The sequence below is a fragment of the Rhinichthys klamathensis genome, unplaced genomic scaffold (genome assembly GCF_029890125.1).
Source record: "Rhinichthys klamathensis goyatoka isolate OS25496 unplaced genomic scaffold, OSU_Roscu_1.1 h1tg000104l_1, whole genome shotgun sequence".
NCBI classification, from domain to species: Eukaryota; Metazoa; Chordata; class Actinopteri; order Cypriniformes; family Leuciscidae; genus Rhinichthys; species Rhinichthys klamathensis.
The window spans coordinates 3,879,435-3,900,678 of NW_026606643.1; the positions used below are offsets into that span (position 1 = coordinate 3,879,435).

At 38.3% G+C, this 21,244-nt stretch overlaps 1 protein-coding gene across 5 annotated transcripts in view; it reads right to left on the reverse strand.

The window, feature by feature from the left end:
- Positions 1-21,244, reverse strand: part of strbp (spermatid perinuclear RNA binding protein) — a 101,234-nt gene that overhangs the window by 56,990 nt on the left and 23,000 nt on the right. For all 5 annotated transcript variants that reach the window (XM_056253394.1, XM_056253392.1, XM_056253393.1 and 2 more), the window contains exon 2: positions 6,172-6,239. The gene's annotated coding sequence lies outside the window, so the exon portion shown is untranslated. The remainder of the gene's footprint in view (positions 1-6,171; positions 6,240-21,244) is intronic.

The window sequence follows — 21,244 nt, forward strand, 5'->3', positions numbered from 1 at the left end:
ACAGGAAGATGAGTCCATCTCTGTGCGTAAGCTGCAGTGTTGACCCCTGACCCCATTTCCAGCGCGCACCACTGTCCTCGTTACATATTCACCACCTCTCATCCTGCATCTCTGAGTTCATCGACTCCAGCGCAGAGATTAATGCGACGGATCAGAGACGCGTCTCGGTTCTCAGTCCGTGTGTTTGCAGCACGACTCGCTCCAGTTCTCTCTGCTGTTTTGGCTCGATACAATGTTGAATCTCATGATCAATGCAATACACTTTTCACTGTCAAGTTTTATTTACATGATTTGATTTTATTCCTATTTTATCTATTTATATTTTATTCATAAATGTAATATGCGTAATCTTTACAACAATTTTAAAACTAGAATTCATTTTTTATTCTTCATTATATTAGTGTTTACTTGGTAAACAACAAGTTCACTTGTCACTTTTACTAGCTTTGCATTGCTCTTTTCTTCTTTCTATTTATAACTATTTTATATGTTTTTTTATTTTTAACTATAGTTTTATATATATATATAGCCTATTTCTTCTAAATTAGGATGTTCTTTGATGCCAAAATCTTGATAGCATCACAAGTGGCCCTCAGAGAGCATTATACACATCCCCGCTACACGTGTGGAAATGTTGCGCTTTGAACGTCCACTGTTTGAGCCAGAGCCTGATCCCGAATCAGAAGACAAAGACCTCAAATACAGAGGATGCGTATATGTGACGTAGTATTGTTTTTTTATTACATTATATTAGTGTTAAAACAAAGACACTACAGAAAGAGGTTTATTTCGTAAACATTGCCAACTGTGAAAAATGTATGCATATTACATTATGCTTTAAAAGTCTTGTTTGTGGCACATAAAGTCTCTGAGGCCTCGATGCCTTGTACTTCTGGAGACTCCAGGTCTGGAAAATGGTGGCACTGGAGACTAAAGGGTTCCTGATGGTCCCACGCCTCATTTTTGGCCTGTTTTTGTCTGACCCTGCTAAACCAACGAGTGTTTTGCTGTCCATTGGTCATGCCTTAATTTAGCTATTTCTAATATTGCATTAGTATTGCATCCTTCACATGAGCATTTAATAATTTTTTACTTTTCAGTGCGAGTTAAATCTCTTTTTTGGTGCATTTTAACCTGTAAAAGAAAACTTGCTTAATAATTACACCTGGATATAAGCAGTTATTCACTTAGCCTTCCTTAATTATATATCCCTTATAGTTATAAATGATTAAATACAAAAGTAATTGTAGTTATTAGGATTGATGTGTTTGGATATGGTAAAATTTGCTTGGAAATAAAATATGATCAGAATATCAACGACTGTGTTCATCGCTCATCATTTTCAGTACAGTGAAAGTAATGTGAGTACATATCAAACGATCTGTAAGAGACAAAGCAACAGTGAAACAAGGTAAAAAACACGGTTACTCTTGTGTGTTGTGACATTACTGTCGGATCCAGTGTAGTTGTCACTGCATTTTTGATTTTCAGTCTCTGAAAAGTCTGCGTCAAACTGTCTTTTTAAACAATGAATCCCTATGGTTATGTTGCTGGAGTATTTTCTCTCGTATTTACTTCTACATGACGTGTGTGAATCAGAGGGCGGAGCTAAAGAGGCAATGATGTAGAAGTAGGCGGTCTTTCATTGCACTATGACGTCATAATGTGAAAAAATCCAGAACGAGTCGTTTTCTGAGCTTTGTTCCAATAAAAGCTGTTTTTTGGACTAATGAGGAAGTTTTGAGTTGGGAAACTTACAGGATAGTTTTATAGTACAATGACCTCTTACGCGTCAAAATATCAAGGAAAATTTTATTTCTCATTAATTTCAATATTTATACATTTTTTACAAATATATATATCATTTAGCACCATTTATTCTTATAACTACTGTTCAAATTTGTACTTTTTGGGTTAACAAATGCACAATATTTGTCAGGCCAATAAAACAATTAGAGAGTGAAAAAGAGAATTAATTGGCTTTTTGTCGGCTCATCCCGCAGGACTGATTGTTTACTTCCTTAGTGTTGCACGGTTCCATTTTTATTTCTATTAATAATTATTCATCAATATCTTTATCTATTCATTTCTTTTATTCCTATATGTATTGTCAAAAACTGGTTCTTTTTGGGGTAACACAAATACATTATTTCTTGTCAGGTCAATAAGATAAACTAGGAGAAATAGAGAGCGAGAGAGAGAGAGAAAAGAATGCTTGGTAAGATGGGCAAAAAAAGTGAGGCTCTGTGCAGACTCATCCCGCGGGAATTGTCGTCATGGCTACATCCTTCCAGCAGCAGCTCTCTGATTCCCAGGGAGCGACGATCGGAAGACAGGAGGAGTGAGAGAGAGAGAGAGAGAGAGAGACAGATGGAACGGCTCTTATTGCAGAGGATTGAGATGGTATATATCACCACGTGGTAAAACAGACAGAGGCATTGTCTGTCCTCCGACACAACAAAACTCAATCCAACGCTCCAACACAACCTGCGACTTCACACAGTAAGATTAAAGACAGCATGAAATGGCTTTGCATCACATTTAACTTGTGATGTATTTAGCCATTGTGCTGCATCGCGCTGTATTTTACACAACTACTGTTAACAGCTGTATCAGGTCAAAAAATTCTAGCCGAATTTAAAAATATATAGTTGCATGCCTATAATTCATATAGCACTCAGCTAAGGAGGCGCGCATCTCTCGTGTATCAGTGTTTATCTGTATTCATCAGTAGCGGTCGGAGACTCCAGGAGTCCCAGCGGCAGACAGGTTTAATCAGAAACTCAAGTGGCTTCAGGCAGAGCAGTGTCCTTCTCTCTGAGAGCGCCTCATGTTTATGTCTTCCACTGAACAGCCCTTTCAAGACATACCTATTCAGCACAGGCCAAAACACATCTGAAAATGATGAAAAACAGATATGGGATGCAAAGAACAAAGCCTGGCAGAGGACAAAGACTACACAATAAAATACAGTAGCACAAACTGCTTCACAGGAAATGACATGGACAGGGAGATGGGTTCAGGAACTGATGTCAAACGTCAGACGCTGATCTCTGATTAGATGAGGATTTGGACAAATACCGTGAAACAGGACAATATGAAAGTAATCCTCAAGGAGTAGTATAATACCGCACACATACATACAAATATTATATAATTGAATAATTATAATAACAACAATAATAATAAATAATCAAAAAAAAGGTTCAAAGAAGAGAAAGACTTTAGAGAATTGATGGGAAAGATGACAGTTTGGGATTATATGCAGATTTGGAAAATTCCAGATATACAAGTATACTGTGAAAGGGGACAATATATATATAAAAAAAAAAGTATTATTATTATTACTACTACACTGAGTTTTACTTAAAATAATAATCAAAATACTTATTTTATTATGTTTGATTTATTTACTCCTTTGTAATTTTGTATTATTATGTATTAATCATTTTTAAATATAATAATATTATATGATACTATATAAGTTTTCTGCTCTTATTTATTATTATTAATAATTAATAATTTTTAAAACAATAATAATAATAATTTGTGGTATCGGATAACAGAAAGAGACGCCTTCAAGATATTTTGCTTACTAAATTTACAATGTCAGCTCTAAAAGACGTCATAAATGCTAATTGATGACAAACAAAACGTGTTGAGAATAAACCAACATTAATCAGATGCTACATGCACGATTAACAATTAGCAATGACATGTCAGATGTACTAAAACCGCAGAGAGGCGTGGGCTGACAAAGTCATTGGAATCTCAAGGACACTGCGGCGAAAGAGAGTGTGTGTGTGTGTGTGTGTGTGCGTGCGTTTGATCGAGAGACACGACGAGCGTGCAGGAATATGAGAGGTAGCCTGGGAATACACTCACTTGGATTGGCCGTACCGTGAGCATGTGTGTCAATGTGTGGTTCTGAGAGCGGGGCTTGGCATCCGGGCCGCAAAGCATCCTGGGGGGAGTAGAGTGATGACGGCAGGGTTTGGGTCAGAGAATCATCACTACGGCTAATGAATCGAGGGTTACAAGAGAGAAGAGCAAAGTGGACTCAAGCGGACACAAGCTGTTAGTCTTTGCAACTTGCTCACCCTAGTAGTTGTTCAAGCCAGCGGAAACGATTAGCCACCGTTTGGACAGGAAGTCAGAGCATGTTGTTCTGTCGGAACAGCGATACACTCCATTACCTGAACCAAGTCCGAAAGGAGCAATAGAGCTGCCCTAAGCATCCTCTCCACTGCACAAAGAGCCACAGCGAGCAGACTTAAAAGACAACGTGTGATTGAATACAATTTTCATGGGTACATTTCTGCCCATGCCAAGACAAGATCAATGCCAGCCACAACCATTACTTGGTTGTTATTTTTTTGTTGCCCCAGACACATTCCCTTCGCAATAACAACCATGATAAATAGGCCTTTCCTGTGTCAGTGGATGCTTAAGAATGAGCCATCATCCCTGTGTGGACATAAAGGTGTGTGATTACTTTGCCAGTAGTCGATGTTTGGTCTCTAGTAGACGTTCCAGTTGTACATCGTGAGTGGTGTTGAGGACATCCGTAACCCATCAGAGAGGAACAATCTGAGAACGTTCGTAATTGTTCTGGAAATTAAACCATCCACTAGGGCTGCAAGATTTGGAGGGGAAAAAAATCGAATTGCCATTTTTTTCTAATAAGAAATGCGATGGCAATTTAAAAACCAAGTTTGCTGTGCTTGTTTGTAGGGCTTTACAATATATAACAACAATAATAATAATGATATAATATAAATATTATATTAGGCTATATTATAAAGAATAATATTAAATAAAATTGATCAAATATATAATTTTGGCCATTGTAATATTTCACTGTAAATAAATTGCATTTAAGAAAAATATTTATTTTACCCTATACAACTGTAAAATTACATTACTAATATGTATGGCTGTCTTAATTTCTTCAAGTCATTTAGCGATTCTTAGCGATAAGCGATTCTTAAATCCAAATATGGAAAGACGGAAAGCTGGCGCATGTTGCGTCAGAGACAATTTATATAGAGACATGCCACTTCCTCAATCCTCAATACAACTATATAGGGAAAACCCGTAACGCCAAAGATGGCGGTTGTATGCACATGCCCCGCCCCTCCCGCTGGAAAGCCAATCGTCTGCTTTTAACAGTCAAGCCGGGAAACATGTAAGCCTGTCGTCTGGTTCCACTGACGCATGTGCACAGTTGAGGTTTGCGACAGCGGAGACGAAAACCCTTGCGCATGCGTAGTAAACGTATAACCTGTGGGGAAAAAGGCCTTTTAAACCTTATTTTGGGGCAATTCATCAAACTTTTTCAGCGATTTTTATCATATTTTACTGCTGTTTCTATACAAGCAGTTTTTATGTCCTGGTGACCAGTGAAAGTGCAGTTCTGACTCTCTGCCCATTCATTTAGATAGGAGCCTGGTCTTGTTAGTCCGAAATAGCTGCCCGGAGGCGTTGCCAAGATGGCGGCCGAGTGGCATGACTTGCCTAAAAAGGACTTTGGTTGCGTTCATGTACGCTGTACGTTAAGGTGATCCCAACTCTACAGATTAGAGAGATTGTGTAAAGCAGCATTTACTGTGAACCGAGCCACTCCGAGCCACTGAAAACACAGGTGGATAATAAGCTGCTCCTGTGTAAATGAACAGTATGCATATTTTTCACAATATTTGAACATAGGCAAAGGTTCAGAGAGGCTCTCAGAAGTAAACAGGTTACGTTCAACTAAACATCTTTAAGTTGTGCATGAAAACAAGCCTGTCAACCTACAATCCTCCTCCTCAATGTCCACTGGGAAACATCCAAGTGGCCATTTGGATTGTGAAGGGTTTAAAACACGGCATTTCTGACCAACGCAATTATGTTTCATCGACAAAAACCAGAGGCGGTGAGGGCAAATACATTCGAACAAACTAAGACTTCAACACTTGAACCGCATCCAGACCACCCTGTACTAATTATTCCCAAAATAAGCAGTGGGGGAAGCGTTCCACACCCATAAAGCACATACTCAAAATAAACTCCAGCAAACAGATCCAAGAATGGTCCGGTGGTCTGGGGAACTTCTGATTTATGTGCCTAACCCCGGCCTGACCCGCTCAGGACGGCCGTGTTTGAGAGGTCGAGAGAGAGGTCACGTACCGTCAGCGCTCTCTTCCTGGCCCTCTCCAGCACCTGCTCACGGAGGACAGACGCTGTCGTTTCTGGACCTGTCGAAAGAGAGGATCATTAGAAAACAATGCCTATTGGGCTGGAGAAACACACAGTGCATGACTGCCACTGTAATTCATCGTCACGTTAGCCAGTTTTAATGGGGCCGGATCATGCTAGACAGGATTTGTATTGCTCTGATGATATAAAACATATTGTCAACAATGCTCAGGACGTAACCGTTTCTCCGCCGTCCTCGCAGCTCGTTTATTATATAGAGGTCATTTACATATAGGTGCAGTAACAAAAACTGTTCGGAGAGAAGGTGGAAAATGGTTGGTTAATTCCCAATGCTATTTTAGTATCATTGAGATACTAAAGTTTATTTTAAATTAGATCTTGTTTCTTTTTTCACTGTTTATTTCAGTTGCGATTTTGTCTATATACTGTAGTTTTTATACATTTTTATTTCAGTTTTACTTTTTTTAGTACATCAAGTTAAATTAAAGGAAAATTTGAAATTTAGCCTTGGCAATAGCTGACAAAATCAGTTTAATATTTTTTTAATATTTTATTTTAGTTAATGTTTTTGTTCATTTTTGTTAACTTAAATTTTATTTCAAGTAACAAAAACGTTTTACCGTTTCAGTTTTAGTTTAAAATAATAATAATAACCCTATAATAATAAACCCCAGATCAAATAAAGCAAACAGATCAAAGGTATTTATGTACCGGTAATATTATAACTCATTTGAAATGTTAAGTCACAATTAGTAGAAAGTTGGTTTTACTGTTCAAGCTAAATAAATACATATTAATAAAAGTGCAGAACACACTCGCATATAATATTAATAATATACATTTTTTTTTGTAAAATTTAGCACAAAAAAAACTTTCAAATAAATGTTGTTCTTTTGAACTTTCTATTCATCAAACAATCCTGAGAAAAATACTACAATACGACAAAAATACGAAGCAGTACAACTGTTTTAACATTGATAATTAATAATAAATGTTTCTTGATCATCAAATCATCAAAGAATGAAGAGTGAATCATGTGACACTGAAGACTGGAGTAATGATGCTGAAACTCAGCTTTGATCCTCCCAGCTCAGTAAACAGTAACTGCTGCCATGATCATCAAATCCCCATCCACTGTTGGTCATGGGCTGACTCCATTTCCACTGAACATCCCACCGTTTGACCACTATGAAATGGACCGTTGCCCCATGATCCACATTTGGAGCTGGAAGTTAACACACCTCAACAAGCAATGATGTTTTAATTCAATCATGTGATGCAGTGAATGCTCTAACTGGCCGTAACCAACACACAACATACGGCCGCTGGCGTTATAATAAAACATAACTTCGCAATGTGAATGCAGCACTTCACTGCTTTTATTAATATTCTCAGCTGCCTTGCATTTTTTCATCTTGCATGAATGTCTGTAATTAACACACTGAAGCTGTCAGCCTGTCATGATCAAGTTACTGAACACTTTTCTCAAGCTAATTCGTCAATAGCAGGATTCATTTAGGAACAAAACACCACTACTGGTTTGTAAAGTGAATAATGCATATTTTAGACATACTGAATGGGTCAAAATAGGTGGAATGTGGGCACATTCCCAGTATTTTTTTCAATATATATTCTGTTCACTTAGGTTACTGAAAAAAGAGTTGGTTATTGTAAGGAATAAACTAAAGTGTGAACACCCACATTTTTTAAGTTCCCTCATTCAGTCCTAAAAGGATAGTTTGCACTTAAAAATCTTCAGAGTAAAAATGTTCCAATCATTCTAGAATGAATAATTGTTTCCAGATAGAGCTATTAAGTCATCTGCTGAAAACCTCTATTTGTTCATACAGCAAAATATACTGCAGAAAAAAATATTGCAATGACAGTTTCTTCCAATATTATGCAGCCCTATCTTAAACAGTTAGTATCTTTTTAACTATCTATTTTGTTCATGTCATTGTCTATATAATTCATACACTAAAATGTCTTTTAATTATACATGTTTTTTCAAGAGGTCACAATGATAAATATACCTAGAAAAGTAATACATCAAATATTCCAGACAGACAAGTGTTTCTCATTTGAAAGCCCTTATCTTAAACAGCACCATGCGACTGGAATTTTAAGTGGACAATTATCACAGTTGTCAAACAGTTGAGAGAAGGCAATTATGTAATAATTCACCTGGCCCGATTGAAAGCAGCCAGCGATCTGCTCTGAAACCCTGACAATGCTCGAGTCAAGGATCAAGTGAGGAAAGAGAAAATAAAAGCAGTTGTGGGTCATACAAATCTACCATTTATTAGTCTTGGAAGCACAATGGGTGAAAACAATCACTGTTAAACACAAGCTCTTTTCCTCCCATTCCAAAATTATAATTCACTCTCTAGTGGGCACTCAACCGCTGCGTCTGAGCACTCTTAAAACTGAGCGGCCGAGTGTTTCATGCTACACCTCCATCGATGGGCATCTTGCCAAGACTAAACGGGTAGTGGTGCGAGGTCTCTGCGCTTCAGTATCACTGCAGCGACTGGCGGAGCGGCACGCCTGATTGTTTGATGATAAAGCAGGCACTGGAAATTGTTTATGCCGGGAGACGGGTGACAATGGGTCATCTCTAATCTTTCCAATTGAAAAATCAATCTGCCAGTAACTGCGTTCGTGAGCCATACAGTGTCTTTTTATCCACGAAAAAGGGTGAATAGGAGGAAAGCAAGAAAAATTAGGACGCAAGGTTATGAAAGAAAACAGCAAAGAATGTAAACGCCCAGGAAGGAAGGAAGCAAATAAAGATACAAAGAATGGATGAATAACAAAATATGAAAGTTCCAATATAACATTAAAGAAAAACAGCAAGAAAGAATGATTAATGTAGGAAATGCATAAAAGAGAAAGGGAAAAAAGGAAGCAAGGAAGCATAGTAACGAAGAAAGAAAGAATAAGACGTATGGAAGGAAGGAAGGAAGAATAAAAGACAAAAAGAAAGTCTGAAGAAAAGGAAAGACGGGAAAAAAAGGATAGAAGGACTTTAAGAAGGATGGAAAGAGGAAAAGACAAAACAAAAACAGTAACAAAGGGTGAATAAGAGGAACAGGTTGGAAGCTTAAAATACAAATAAATAAGAAAAGCAAGAAAAAAGAAGGAAGGATAAGAGCAAAAGAAGGAAAGGGGAATAAGAGTAATGGAAGTAAGCAAATGAAAAACAGGAAGGAAAGAACCATAGACCGAAAAAGGGGCAAAAAAAGTGCAGATGAAACGTTTGCGCCTTTTAACGCTGTAAATGCTTATAGTCCGACGTCATGATCATCAATATCACAATGATCTGCAGAAGACCTAATGAGACGCATGAAATACCACGAAAACGCAATGGTGTTTATGACTAAATATTGTGACGATATATGGAAGCACACTGCAGTTGTTCTGTAAGACTTGTATTGATGTGAAGTCCTAGTGCCACATTGATCAAGCTGCACTAAAATAGAGGCATTAGCAGAAGTGTGATCAATGCACAGAGCTCTAATTCAAACATCAATAATTACACTCTTATGTGAGCTGCTATGATACAAAGTGCTGCACACTCAATTATCCAGCAAAACAAATGTGAAGTCAGAAGTGAATAATGGCTGCCTCATGAACACGGAGGCCATGACAATTCATTTTAATTGCGTTCTGTCAAGTTTACAAACTAATAAAGCTTTAAAAACACAAACACGTCAAAATATTAAAAAAGAAAAACAATTTGGGCACAATTTTTGCACATATATAGTCAAATCAGAGTTGACACCTTGTGCATGTTATCACGTCTGTCAAAAACTGTCGGTGGGAGCGCATCGAAATAAACCCACTCATGGGCATAAATCACGTCACTGCTTGCCGGCTAAGAAATAAACAAACATACTGTATACACACACACTAGTCCTTTTTTGGACAGCTACTCAACCATCCTGCCCATGATGGATGCAGAACTAGGGCTCGGTATCATTAAAACATTTTCAATACCGATACCGTATTTTCCGCACTATAAGGCGCACCGGATTATAAGGCGCACCTTCAATGAATGACCTATTTTAGAACATTTTTCATATAGCCTAGGGCGCACCGGATTATAAGGCGCATAAGATACTGCAGTCAAACGTTTGACTGGGTTTGCGTTATGCATCCACTAGATGTGCTAAAGGGAATGTCAACAAAACAGTCAGATAAAGTCAAACTTTACTAAGCGTTCTGACAACTCCGTTCACTCCCATGGTAACGTTGTTCAAACGTTAAAGGAGAACTCCGGTCAATTTTAACATTGAGCTCATTTTTTTGTAAATTTGGAGTGCTGTCAGTACAGATAACAACAACAAAAACCGGTGTTGCCTACACCGTGTTGTCCTCTTTTTAAAATTTGCACCCTGTTGACTTAAACGGGACAAGTTTTAAACCTGCTTTTAGCCTCTTAACAACCTTAATGTGTCATTACAAGTGCACAGCCATGTGAGTGAACACGGTGAATCTGACTGCAGTAAATGTGAAAGATATGAATAAAAATGATGTTTTAATTCAGCCAGCTCACATACCCGTATTTTCTTCCTGTTTTCGGTCGAAGTCCACAGTAGGCGATTGTCGAGTGCACGCGCGCGATCATTGGTAACTAAGCAACAGTGGAGATTCAGACTGTCAGCTGTCAGTTCATCCGAATCAGATGTTGAACACACGGATGAGGTTTGATCGCGCGGGCGAACTCGACAATCGACTACTGTGGACTTCGACCGAAAACAGGAAGTAAATACGGGTATGTGAGCTGGCTGAATAAAGAGATTATTCCTGCCTTCGTGAAAGCTCGGATCACAGTTGAGACTGATATATCAGCCCAGGCATCCACGATCCATTGGCAGATAGTGGTGTAAGTCGCCCGGCGCTGTCTCCCCGTCTTGGTGAACGTGTGTTCACCATCCATATATAAGGCGCTCCGGATTATAAGGCGCACTGTCGTTTTTTGAGAAAATTAAAGGCTTTTAAGTGCGCCTTATAGTGCGGAAAATACGGTAACTTGACTTCGATACCGTTGAAAAAAGACTTTTTTCGATAGCAATTTTATGAAATCTGTTTTAACAAGATTACATTAAAAAAAGTCAACAAACTGATGCCAATATTATTATTTTTTTTAAGGTAATATGTATAGACTCAATGACTCATATAGGCCACTGGGAGGAAGAATATATGCCTCACACTCAAACGCACAAGCTTGCCGCAAAGCACTGGCAAAAGTAGCCTAATGAATGTATCGGGGAAAAATAGAAAGGAGATATTTTAATTGTTTATCAAAAAACTAGAGTTTTCTGAGTCAGTGTTGACCACAAAAATTAAGTTGACGTTGCAGACACGCCATCTCCGCAGTATAGTAGTAAAGTATAGTGAAAAATGCACCTTTCATGTGGATTACATAATCCGACAGTATTTATTTTCAATTAGAATAGTTTTGTTATTTAAAGTAGACATTTCAAGCTTTCTATGCATCATGTCTGTGAGGCAAGTAGCCTATCCGCAGAGTTTCGGTTCATTTGTGACGCTCTCCAGTTCTTCTTGCAGTCGAAGACGGAACTTTCTACTCTTAAAGGTACTATATGTAAGAATTTTGTAATAAAATATCCAAAAATCACTTGCACAGTGTGATATATTTCCTGCAGTTGTGTACTTACAATATCCCAAAAGTCTCCAAAGATTTTTTATTTCAGAGAAATTCCAATTTTAAATAAGTGGCCGCCCCGGAAAAAAAATGTCGCCTGTCAATGACGCAATATCCGCGCTCTCCTCGGTTTCCGTTCATACTGCCATAGCCATGACGTAACCATGGCGACGGACGTGGACGTGCGTAGTGCGTAACGTTTAGCGGCCCGCAGTTCTTGTTTCTTTCAAACAGACCATGGCAAGCAGACTTTGGGACAAACAAGGAGAACTAAAATGAGGATCAATATCAGCGTGGCGTTTTTGAGATGTCGGGAGCTCCACGTCCGCGACTAACTTGGACTTGACAGAGCTTCACAGCTTTATTAGACAGGTGAGCAAATGTACATAAAACAAATCAATGTTATATAACATTAGCTCAACATGATGAAATGTTAGAATATGGTCAGTATGTTATTCTAATGTTGATCTAGCTTACTGCTAGTTTAGTATAGCAAACAAACTAACACGTAGTATAACATTATAACTTTCAACACACATTTAAATGCCGTTTAGTGTGATAGTGTAACTGTTAGACCAAGTGAAGCAGCGCTGCGTTACCTCACAAGTTTAATTCGTCTAATAAACTGACCTGTGTGAGTAATCCAGCGGGTTCGGTAGAATTAAATGTCCTTATTCCTTTATATCCGCGGGACTCGCGTGTGATATCTGTCTCTTTAGCAATCGCGACCTGCTTCATACCACTGTAATGTTAAAAAGCATGAATGTTTGCACTCATCCATAAACATTATTAGATCCATCAGCTTGACAGCAAGTCCCATCATTCAGCTCATCACTGCGTCATCAACCTACGCCTTTGTTATTGTTGGAAACTGCGCCCTCTTGTGGCGAAAAAAACCTACATATTGTGCCTTTAAGTTTATTCCGCGCATTGTCAAATGCTTCATCAGATTTGTCATGTTGCCGGTGTTGGCAGCAATTATCTTGTCGCAAATATTGCATTGCGCGCTGTTGGCATCGAGCCTGGTCAAATGTAGCCACACTTTTTATCTTTCACACATATTTTACATCTATGGAGGTTGGGACGCTTACACGTGTGTGGTGTGAGCCACGTCTCTGGAGCGTAACTGGCACAAACTAGAGTTTTTCCTTTGATCAATCGCCACAGCCAATCATGCTGCATGCTTATTGGCTCACTGATGTTGACGAGATTATCCCCTTAGATTTAAAAATTTGGTACCGAACGACAAGACATTTTTTGATACTCGATGGTATCGAGGCAATTTAATCAGTGCCTCAAAAGTTTCGAACACGACACCGAGCCATATGCAGAACAACAGACTATGAAATCCTATATTGTTTCCAAATAAAGTTGATAATGAATAAGCTCTGAAGGTATGAAAGCAATCCCAAGAACTCCGGCAGTCTACACAAAACAAGTCTATATATTTCTCACAATGAGGAGTGTTATTCCTGCGTCTAAATCGGTCTAACTCCACATATGTGCGATGAGCTAAGCGGGATCGTCAGTAAAGAGGAGCGTGTGGTGATGCTGGAAAGTGAAATTCAATTAGCGCTCTCAGACAACGTCTCCCACACAGCGCTCCACTTTGAATACTGGAGAAAAGGTCGCTTTCCAGATGAGAATAGCTCTACTGCGGGATACATGTCAAGCAGACGGTGTCTGTGCTATAAATTTTAATTGATAAAGGCCAATGTAATCTACAGACGCCTACTTAAGCTAGGACACTGGATATCATATAAACGGCATCTTTTGCCTTTGAGCCATAAAGCTCCGACTCACTACAAGGCACGCATACTAGAGTCCCCTGATTGGTTTATTGCTCATGACAGCTTTTTCAGGACAAACTTGTTTCTTGTCAGATAATGTTCTTCCTGAAAAAGGCTAACGCCCTCCTGAACATGTTGTGGCAGACCTTTGTAAAAACAACAAAAACTTTCAGCATTTCAATTTCCAAAGAATGGAGTTTTTACTATCTGAATGCCAATTGACAAACCAGTCTGACTGCAAGTCACTTAAAAGAGCATCGGGGAGAATCTGCTGGCCAAACCCTAATTTTCTCTTGTCAGCAGCTGTAAAGGTCAGGGATGCCATTATTATGAAGTACCAGTGCCCTTTAGCTATCAGGAAATGCTGTTCCATTAGCATTACTTAACATGCTTTACAGAGGAATTTAAAAGGATTTGCCACAAAATGTCGCAATGAAATAATTCAGCAGCAAATTAATTAACATCTAAATTATATCCCACAAAAAGGCTGTAGGCACTAAGCAGTTTTTAGTTGATTGTCCTTATTGCTTATAATCTGGCCTTTTGCTTTTTTGCTCTTCTCCCACCACAACACATCAGGAAAAGTGCTCTGCTAAAACATGTAGTGTGTGTGTACGTATACACATGTACGAATTCATACACATAGAATGTGCGTGTATGTATTCATATACACACACACACACACACTATATATGTTTTAGCACTAGCAGAGCACTTTTCCTGTTGTGTTGTGGGAGAGGAACGTTAGTTCTCAAAAACATGAACACGATGAAAAGGACATGTGGCTTTGCATGGTTAAACGACGTACAGCTATTATCACTTAGGGTGTACTCACTTTTGTTGCCAGCTATTTTGACAATAATGGCTGTATGTTGAGTTATTTTCAGAGGACAGTAAATGATATACAGCAGCACAGTGACTACTCTAAAATCTATCCGAGTTTCATTTCTATAGTATTGAGAAGATATACTAAAATGTTTACTGAAATGTGAGGGGTGTACTCCACAACACACACATAAATATATTTTATTTTATGTAATTGGGATGAAATCTGCTTAAGTGTTACGGAAATCATGTCTCAATGCAAAAGAAAAAAAAAACGTAAGTGTCCTAAAAATAAGATTAGGCTAATTTCCTTTAATCAAAATAGAATTTCTTTCTTTAGATTTTTTTGATCTGAACACGTTCTTGACAGGTTTTGATTTCATGAGATTCCGCCATTAGCACAAAATATGGATTCAAAAACAAAGACTAGTAAACATGACTGCCAACCAAGATTTTGGACACACTACAACAGTCTTGCAGAGAACACAAGCACATACTCATTTTCGGCCAATATGTTTCTCCCTTTTCAGAATTTTAATGCGTTTATATATTTGACTGAACAGATCCCTTTCTGTGTTCATTCAAATGACCGTGAAAATCCATAAAGACTTTAGCACATCAGTGTGAACAGAGTGACTGACTGCAGAGAGCCCTAATTAACAGTGCCAGCCTTAGACGTCCAGATGTTCTCCTCAGAGAGCTGACGACTGCATCTGAACACACAGAGAGGGATCAGCAGCACAAGGATAAAGAGTGAGACTCAAGATGAAAAACAGAGTAAGGCCTAAAAATACTCCAAGCCAACGCATCAACAAAATTGCTTCTGGCTTTGGAAGCTCACTTTTGTGTTAGTGTTCCTTAATGTGTCAGACAACAATTTGTAACGCGAACGTGTTGCATTCTCTTAATGGTGCGTCACAATTTTGGTAAGCAAAATTATTTGACCCGAAAAAGCTAAAAAAAAAAGAAGAAGAAAAAAAAAAGTTTGGCTAAATTGTTTTGGAGAGCCAAAATCATAGGCCGAAACAGTGCCGTTTAATTAGATGACTTGTTTTAACTATGTTGACATCCATTTCATGCACACAACATGGATAAGCTGCAAATGGTGAACATGTCAGCTGTGTGGATGCAATCTATCTAGGCATGTGCCGGTATCAAATTTTCATGCTGCGATTAATTGATTGAGCTTTTATCACGGTATACGGTATTATCACGATATTTTTATTGCACAAGAGAAACAGATGGATTGGGGGTATCTAAAAAAAACTTGCATCACAATGTATTTGTGATTGTCAAAACATTAATTTTATTTTTTAGTGACAACATGGTACAATGTTTACATGGTACAGTTACTGAGGCTACTGTTTGTATTATTGCTTAACACAATTTTCACGATTTCAATTAAATTCTTGGATTTAATTTCAATCTTGATTCAATATTGACTCATTTGGATAAATATTAGGTAGGCTACAGTAGATAGCCTGCATTTAAATTTTTCTCAAGAAAAAATATCTCACATAATGCTGTAAACATACAGAGAGAAATTAAATATAATGCATACAATATAAATATAATAATAATATAAATATAAAAATGTAATATGCCGTAATTTTCATTATAATAACAATTATATAATGACAAGTAAACATATAATAAAATATGTAATATAGTGCACATATTTAGCAAAATACTCCTCTCTATAGCTATTTTCTTAGTCAACTAACATTAAATGGCTTTCCTGAGGTAAATGTAACGTTCTGTGACATAATTGTTCTCCTGCAGTGTTATTGACCTCTTTCCGTGGTTGAAAAACACTGATTGATCGAAAGTACGTACCTTTCGGTGGGTTGTACTGTATCTTTAATAAAAAGTAACAGATGATCTGTTTACTTGAACTGAGGCGCGCGATCTGTCACGTCACATTTACAAGCAGCAAAACAGTATTTATTGTCTGAATTTCGTTATAAAATGGACAGAACCTGAGAGCTGATGTTTTTTTCATATCAAAAGTAACCTGCTCTGTCTAGTCTGTCGGTGTCAGTGTCCTCTTTGCTCCGCGATTTTTCTCTGCGTGAGAAAATGGATGTGTGGCGCGAGACCGTGTGAAAGTGTCAATTGCGTGAGTGTCTCTCAAGCTGAATGCGTGAGAGTTGGCAGCCATGCGGGGGATAAATAGTCGGCAGCGTTCCTCCTTCCGCCGTGCTTCTTCTCCACGTGAGGATTGTTTACATTAGACTAGAGTGCGCACTGCATGCACACAGTGCTTATACATGTGATGTGGGGATTGTTTACATCAAAGTGCGCACGTGTTTTGCGCAGCATACGCATTGTTTTTTAAGCGGTTGATGGAAAATAAGCTGATGCGCGTTCTAAAAATCTAAATTCGGATCTATTATTTTTCACGGTATTTCGAAGTCCCCGCGATAACAATATCGTGCATATTCATTACCGCGATTTATCGCATTACCGAATACCGGCACATGTCTAAATCTATCATGAACAAAAATGAGTAGAATATTGGCATGTAAAATTTGTTCGGCTGAAATAATTGAGAAGCCAAGAAGGACGTTGGAGGTAGGGCTGTAGCGATAACACTAATCTCACGATACGATAAACGATATTCAGCTCACAATACGATATATATCACGATATTCAGCCAACGATACGATTCGATATAATTCGATACACTTACATCATTTTCTGAAAGATTTAAAGGGGACAGAGTGATTTTGGTGACATCTTGTGAGTGTTTAATTTACTTGGATTGAATTAATTGAACTGAAAACTAAAAACATCAATTACACAATATAGGCTATGTCTCTGACTGGACAGAGCTATAGCTTGCAAATGCTGGACAAAATGAATCAAAGATGTGTTAAGAAAATTAGTTCCATTTATTGAAACAGTGCAAACTGTAGCTTACAAGCCTTTGAAAAGTAAATAAAGTGCAGTATTGCAATTAACAATGGAGAGTTAAAAAGTTGAGAAAAAAGGTTTTATAAAAAGATAAACTTCACATATTTCAGCCTTTAAATCATTTTTATAAAAATAATGAGTCAAAAAAGATAAATTACGGACATTTACAATGCACATTAGCTTTTTTTTTTATTAATAGTAAAATTAGGTCCGATTTTCCAGTGGCGTCTGTCGTTGCTAAGCAACCATGAACTGCGCTCTCCACAACGACAAAGAAGTTTTAGTAGTTAATCGATTTCCACTACCGAAAAACGCTTTCTGTAGCTCTGCTACAAGATTTATCTACGGAGAAGAGAAAAACACCCGTAGTGTTTGGGTGCACCCCCATCCTTCATGTTGACCGAGCTTTCAATGTTGTTACGGAAAGGGTGAAGCTGATGGTTGGTTCTTGTCACATGAACTGCGGTGCGCTTGCGCCATTCTGAAAAGTTGAGGTGTTTTCATCTCGCTGCGCCTGGGAAAAATTAGCGCGTCGCTTCAATTATGAGCGCGCGCGCTTGCCACGCGTCTATATTTGAAATAACGAACTTGAGCGCGCAAAAGACACGAATGTGAACGGCCCCTTGACGAGCTAAGTTAAACATGGGGGATTTGAATGGGACTTGTGTATCGATACTCGCGGCTTAAAAATCGATACTTTCTTGGGGAAAAAAATATCTATTTATATCGCAGAATCGATAAAATTGCTCAGCTCTAGTTGGAGGTTTTCCCTCTTTTCCACCTCGCTTTTAGATCGCTTAGGAATGCCCATGCAGCCTTACGTATTTTACTTTCGTGTTCGAGTTAGCATTTTGAAATCAATAAGGGGGCGGCAATTTCGCTTTGAAACCAAATCTTCCGCCATTGTCTTGTCAGTCAGCTCGCCTCACTCTTCTTGTCAGTCAGCTCGCTTACTCTCGTCACGTAATATCTGACTCCTGCTGCGACTCTCGTTCAGCTCATGCTTAAATGAACAGACGAGTTCAGTTTTTAATTTAAGTGAACTAAATGATTTTTATTACTATAATTTATTACTAAAATCAAAACTACGTTGGGGGGCGGTGCCGCCGTGGACAAGAGATGTAGAACACAGTATCACACCGGAAACACCGACTATATCAGCAAGCCTAGTGCATCATAACATTCTCAGTTATGCCACAAAGGGTGCTATAGTATATTAGCATAAACCATCTTCTATGGTCAGTTTTCTGTCCCGTCACTTAAGGCCTGTTCACAACAAGAATCAGTGTTTCCCCTACCATTGTTTTGAGGGGGCGGCCCGCCCCCCCAAAACGACCCCCCGCCCCCCCTAAATTGCTGACGAAATCCAGTCATAAAAAAGAAATTTACTGTATAACGCGGAATTTCATGGAATTTGTCAATCTTTTGAGGAATAAATAGAAAGCAGTTCAGTATACACTTGAAATCAAATCGCGATGTAGACAAGTGTGTGTGGATATTAAACCACAAAGACAATTTAAATACGAATCCTGCTTGTTCTGTGTGAATGAATGGTGCAGCCGACGCGCAGTTTCATTTACCACACACACACACACACACACACACTGAAGCACGTGTGACGCTTGCGCTGTTTTTTTGCCTATATGAAGACACAAATGCATAAACTTCCTCTCCAGGCTCTAGATCCACTCCGAAAGTCACTTCGTGATCATTTAACCGCTTCATTTGAGAAAAACTATCATTATGACATAAACACACAAACTCAAAAGGTCTTCACGGCAACCCGTCAAAATAAAAGTTCGGTTTAACTTGACAGAAATATATTACCGTTGTACAGTAGAATTTAGATATGTCCCAATATAATAATACTAACACTAATCCAAATAAATTATCATCAAAACTGAATTTAAGGAATAATCCATGTTTTAATTTTAACAGTAAAGCTTTTTTTAAACAAAAAGTTTATTTAATTTCATATGATTAAAATTGATGATAAATGATAAAATTTGTGTTTTATGTCTTCATTTTATTACCAGAAAAAACACAACACAGAATTAGTGTGAATTTTTTTTTCATATTTTTACAAAAAATGTTGTATACGTTTAATGATTCATAATACACTATTTCAATTAATTAGACATGCTTTTTGATTGCTAAAAAATTTACACAACGTATCCGTAACACGCCCGCTCCGCAACACTAGCAGCCCCCCCCCCCCCTGAAAAAAAATCCTAGGGGAAACACTGAGAATGATAACTATAACAATAACTACATTAGCGTCCACACCAGTGGATGATATTGTTCTTTTTTAAAGTTTAATATCTTAAAGCAGGATGGATTCTGATTGACACTGATTATAGTTGTGGTGTTGACTCTGCTATTCTTTTACCTTTAGATTTTTAGTTATAGTTATCATTCTTAGTGAATGGGCCTGCAATGAAGGAACTGAGCAAGTTAGTTAAGGTTGATATACTTCAGCTAGCTATGTGACTACCACCCCCTTGAATGCGAAGAAGAAAGAAAAAACCTGAACCAAAAAATAAAACTCCCCTTTTATGTTTTATAAACCACATTTTCTGTTCTAAATATAACAGAGACTCAGCCGTTCAAGCAAGGATTGAGACAGGTCTAGTCACACATGCACCTGCAAGCTCATTCTGGTTCGCCTACGAAAGGTCGGAGTCGTGCCGCTGGCCTCTGCTGTGAAAAGCTCGCTAACTCACGAATGATGAAACCATTCTCTTCTGCCATTCAACAAATACAGCTTCTCACCAGGATCCAAACGCCTTCCATGAGACCAGACGCGTCCTGCAGAGATCTCGCACAAGAGCCTTCCAGCCCGGCTTGAGCAATAAGGCAGTGCTCTAACTGCCAAAGCTGGATTGTTAGCCCAGACTCCCGCAGACAAAGCTATTATAGCAAAGAGCCAGATCCCTTCCTTCCCGAGAGGAAAATAATCCTCAACAGTAGGTTTTATCAGACAGATCAGGACTTTTGACCCTAACTCAGCCACAACACTGTTCGAGTATAGTAATGCTGGTTACTGAAGCTAGCAATTTGGTGAAGTGCGCCAAAAGGGTCGAAGTGTTTAACTGTAGCTGCTCTGAAGATAGTTTTCACATGAAAACAGCCCAGAGATTATCCGGCTCAGGCGTCTCAAATAGAACCTCTTATCTTGCCAAACGATTTAAGTGCCTTTGACTTCTAGTAAGGCGGGCATGCATTCATTCATGATTTTTCACTGGGAAAATAGGAGGGATGACCAATGTGATCAAAATCATATATTACAGATGTATAATTTTCATGGTACATAAAAACCACAGTATATTTAATGGTATATTTTATCCTAGAGAAACAACCAAACATTTTATGCATTACATTAAAATGTCTAATTTTTTTTATTTTTTTATATGAAAATACTTGACAAGAATGAAAAGGTAAGACTTTACACTAAGGTTCCATTTTGTCAGTTTATTAGTTTTATCAGTTAACAAATAACCAATTGCTCAGTGACACTAGCTGAATGAACTTCCTCGTCTGTAGGACAACACAAAGCTTAACTTCACATCCACTTCTCGTTAGTGTGAGAGTTCGAACAAGCTACTCAAGTCAGGCCTGAACAGGAACTGAAATCGATAGACAGACACCCAGTCTGAACGGGTCAAGCTTTCCCCTCACAAAGAGTTCTCTGTCCACAGTTTAAAAACATGGCCGCCTGCTCAATACAGAGCTCATTCCAGCTTCAACCATCCATAAAACAAGCCAACACTCAACGTCCGGGTGTCATTTGCCCAAGAGCCAAAATATTTACCTTCGCATGTTCTCTCATCCTGCATTGAGC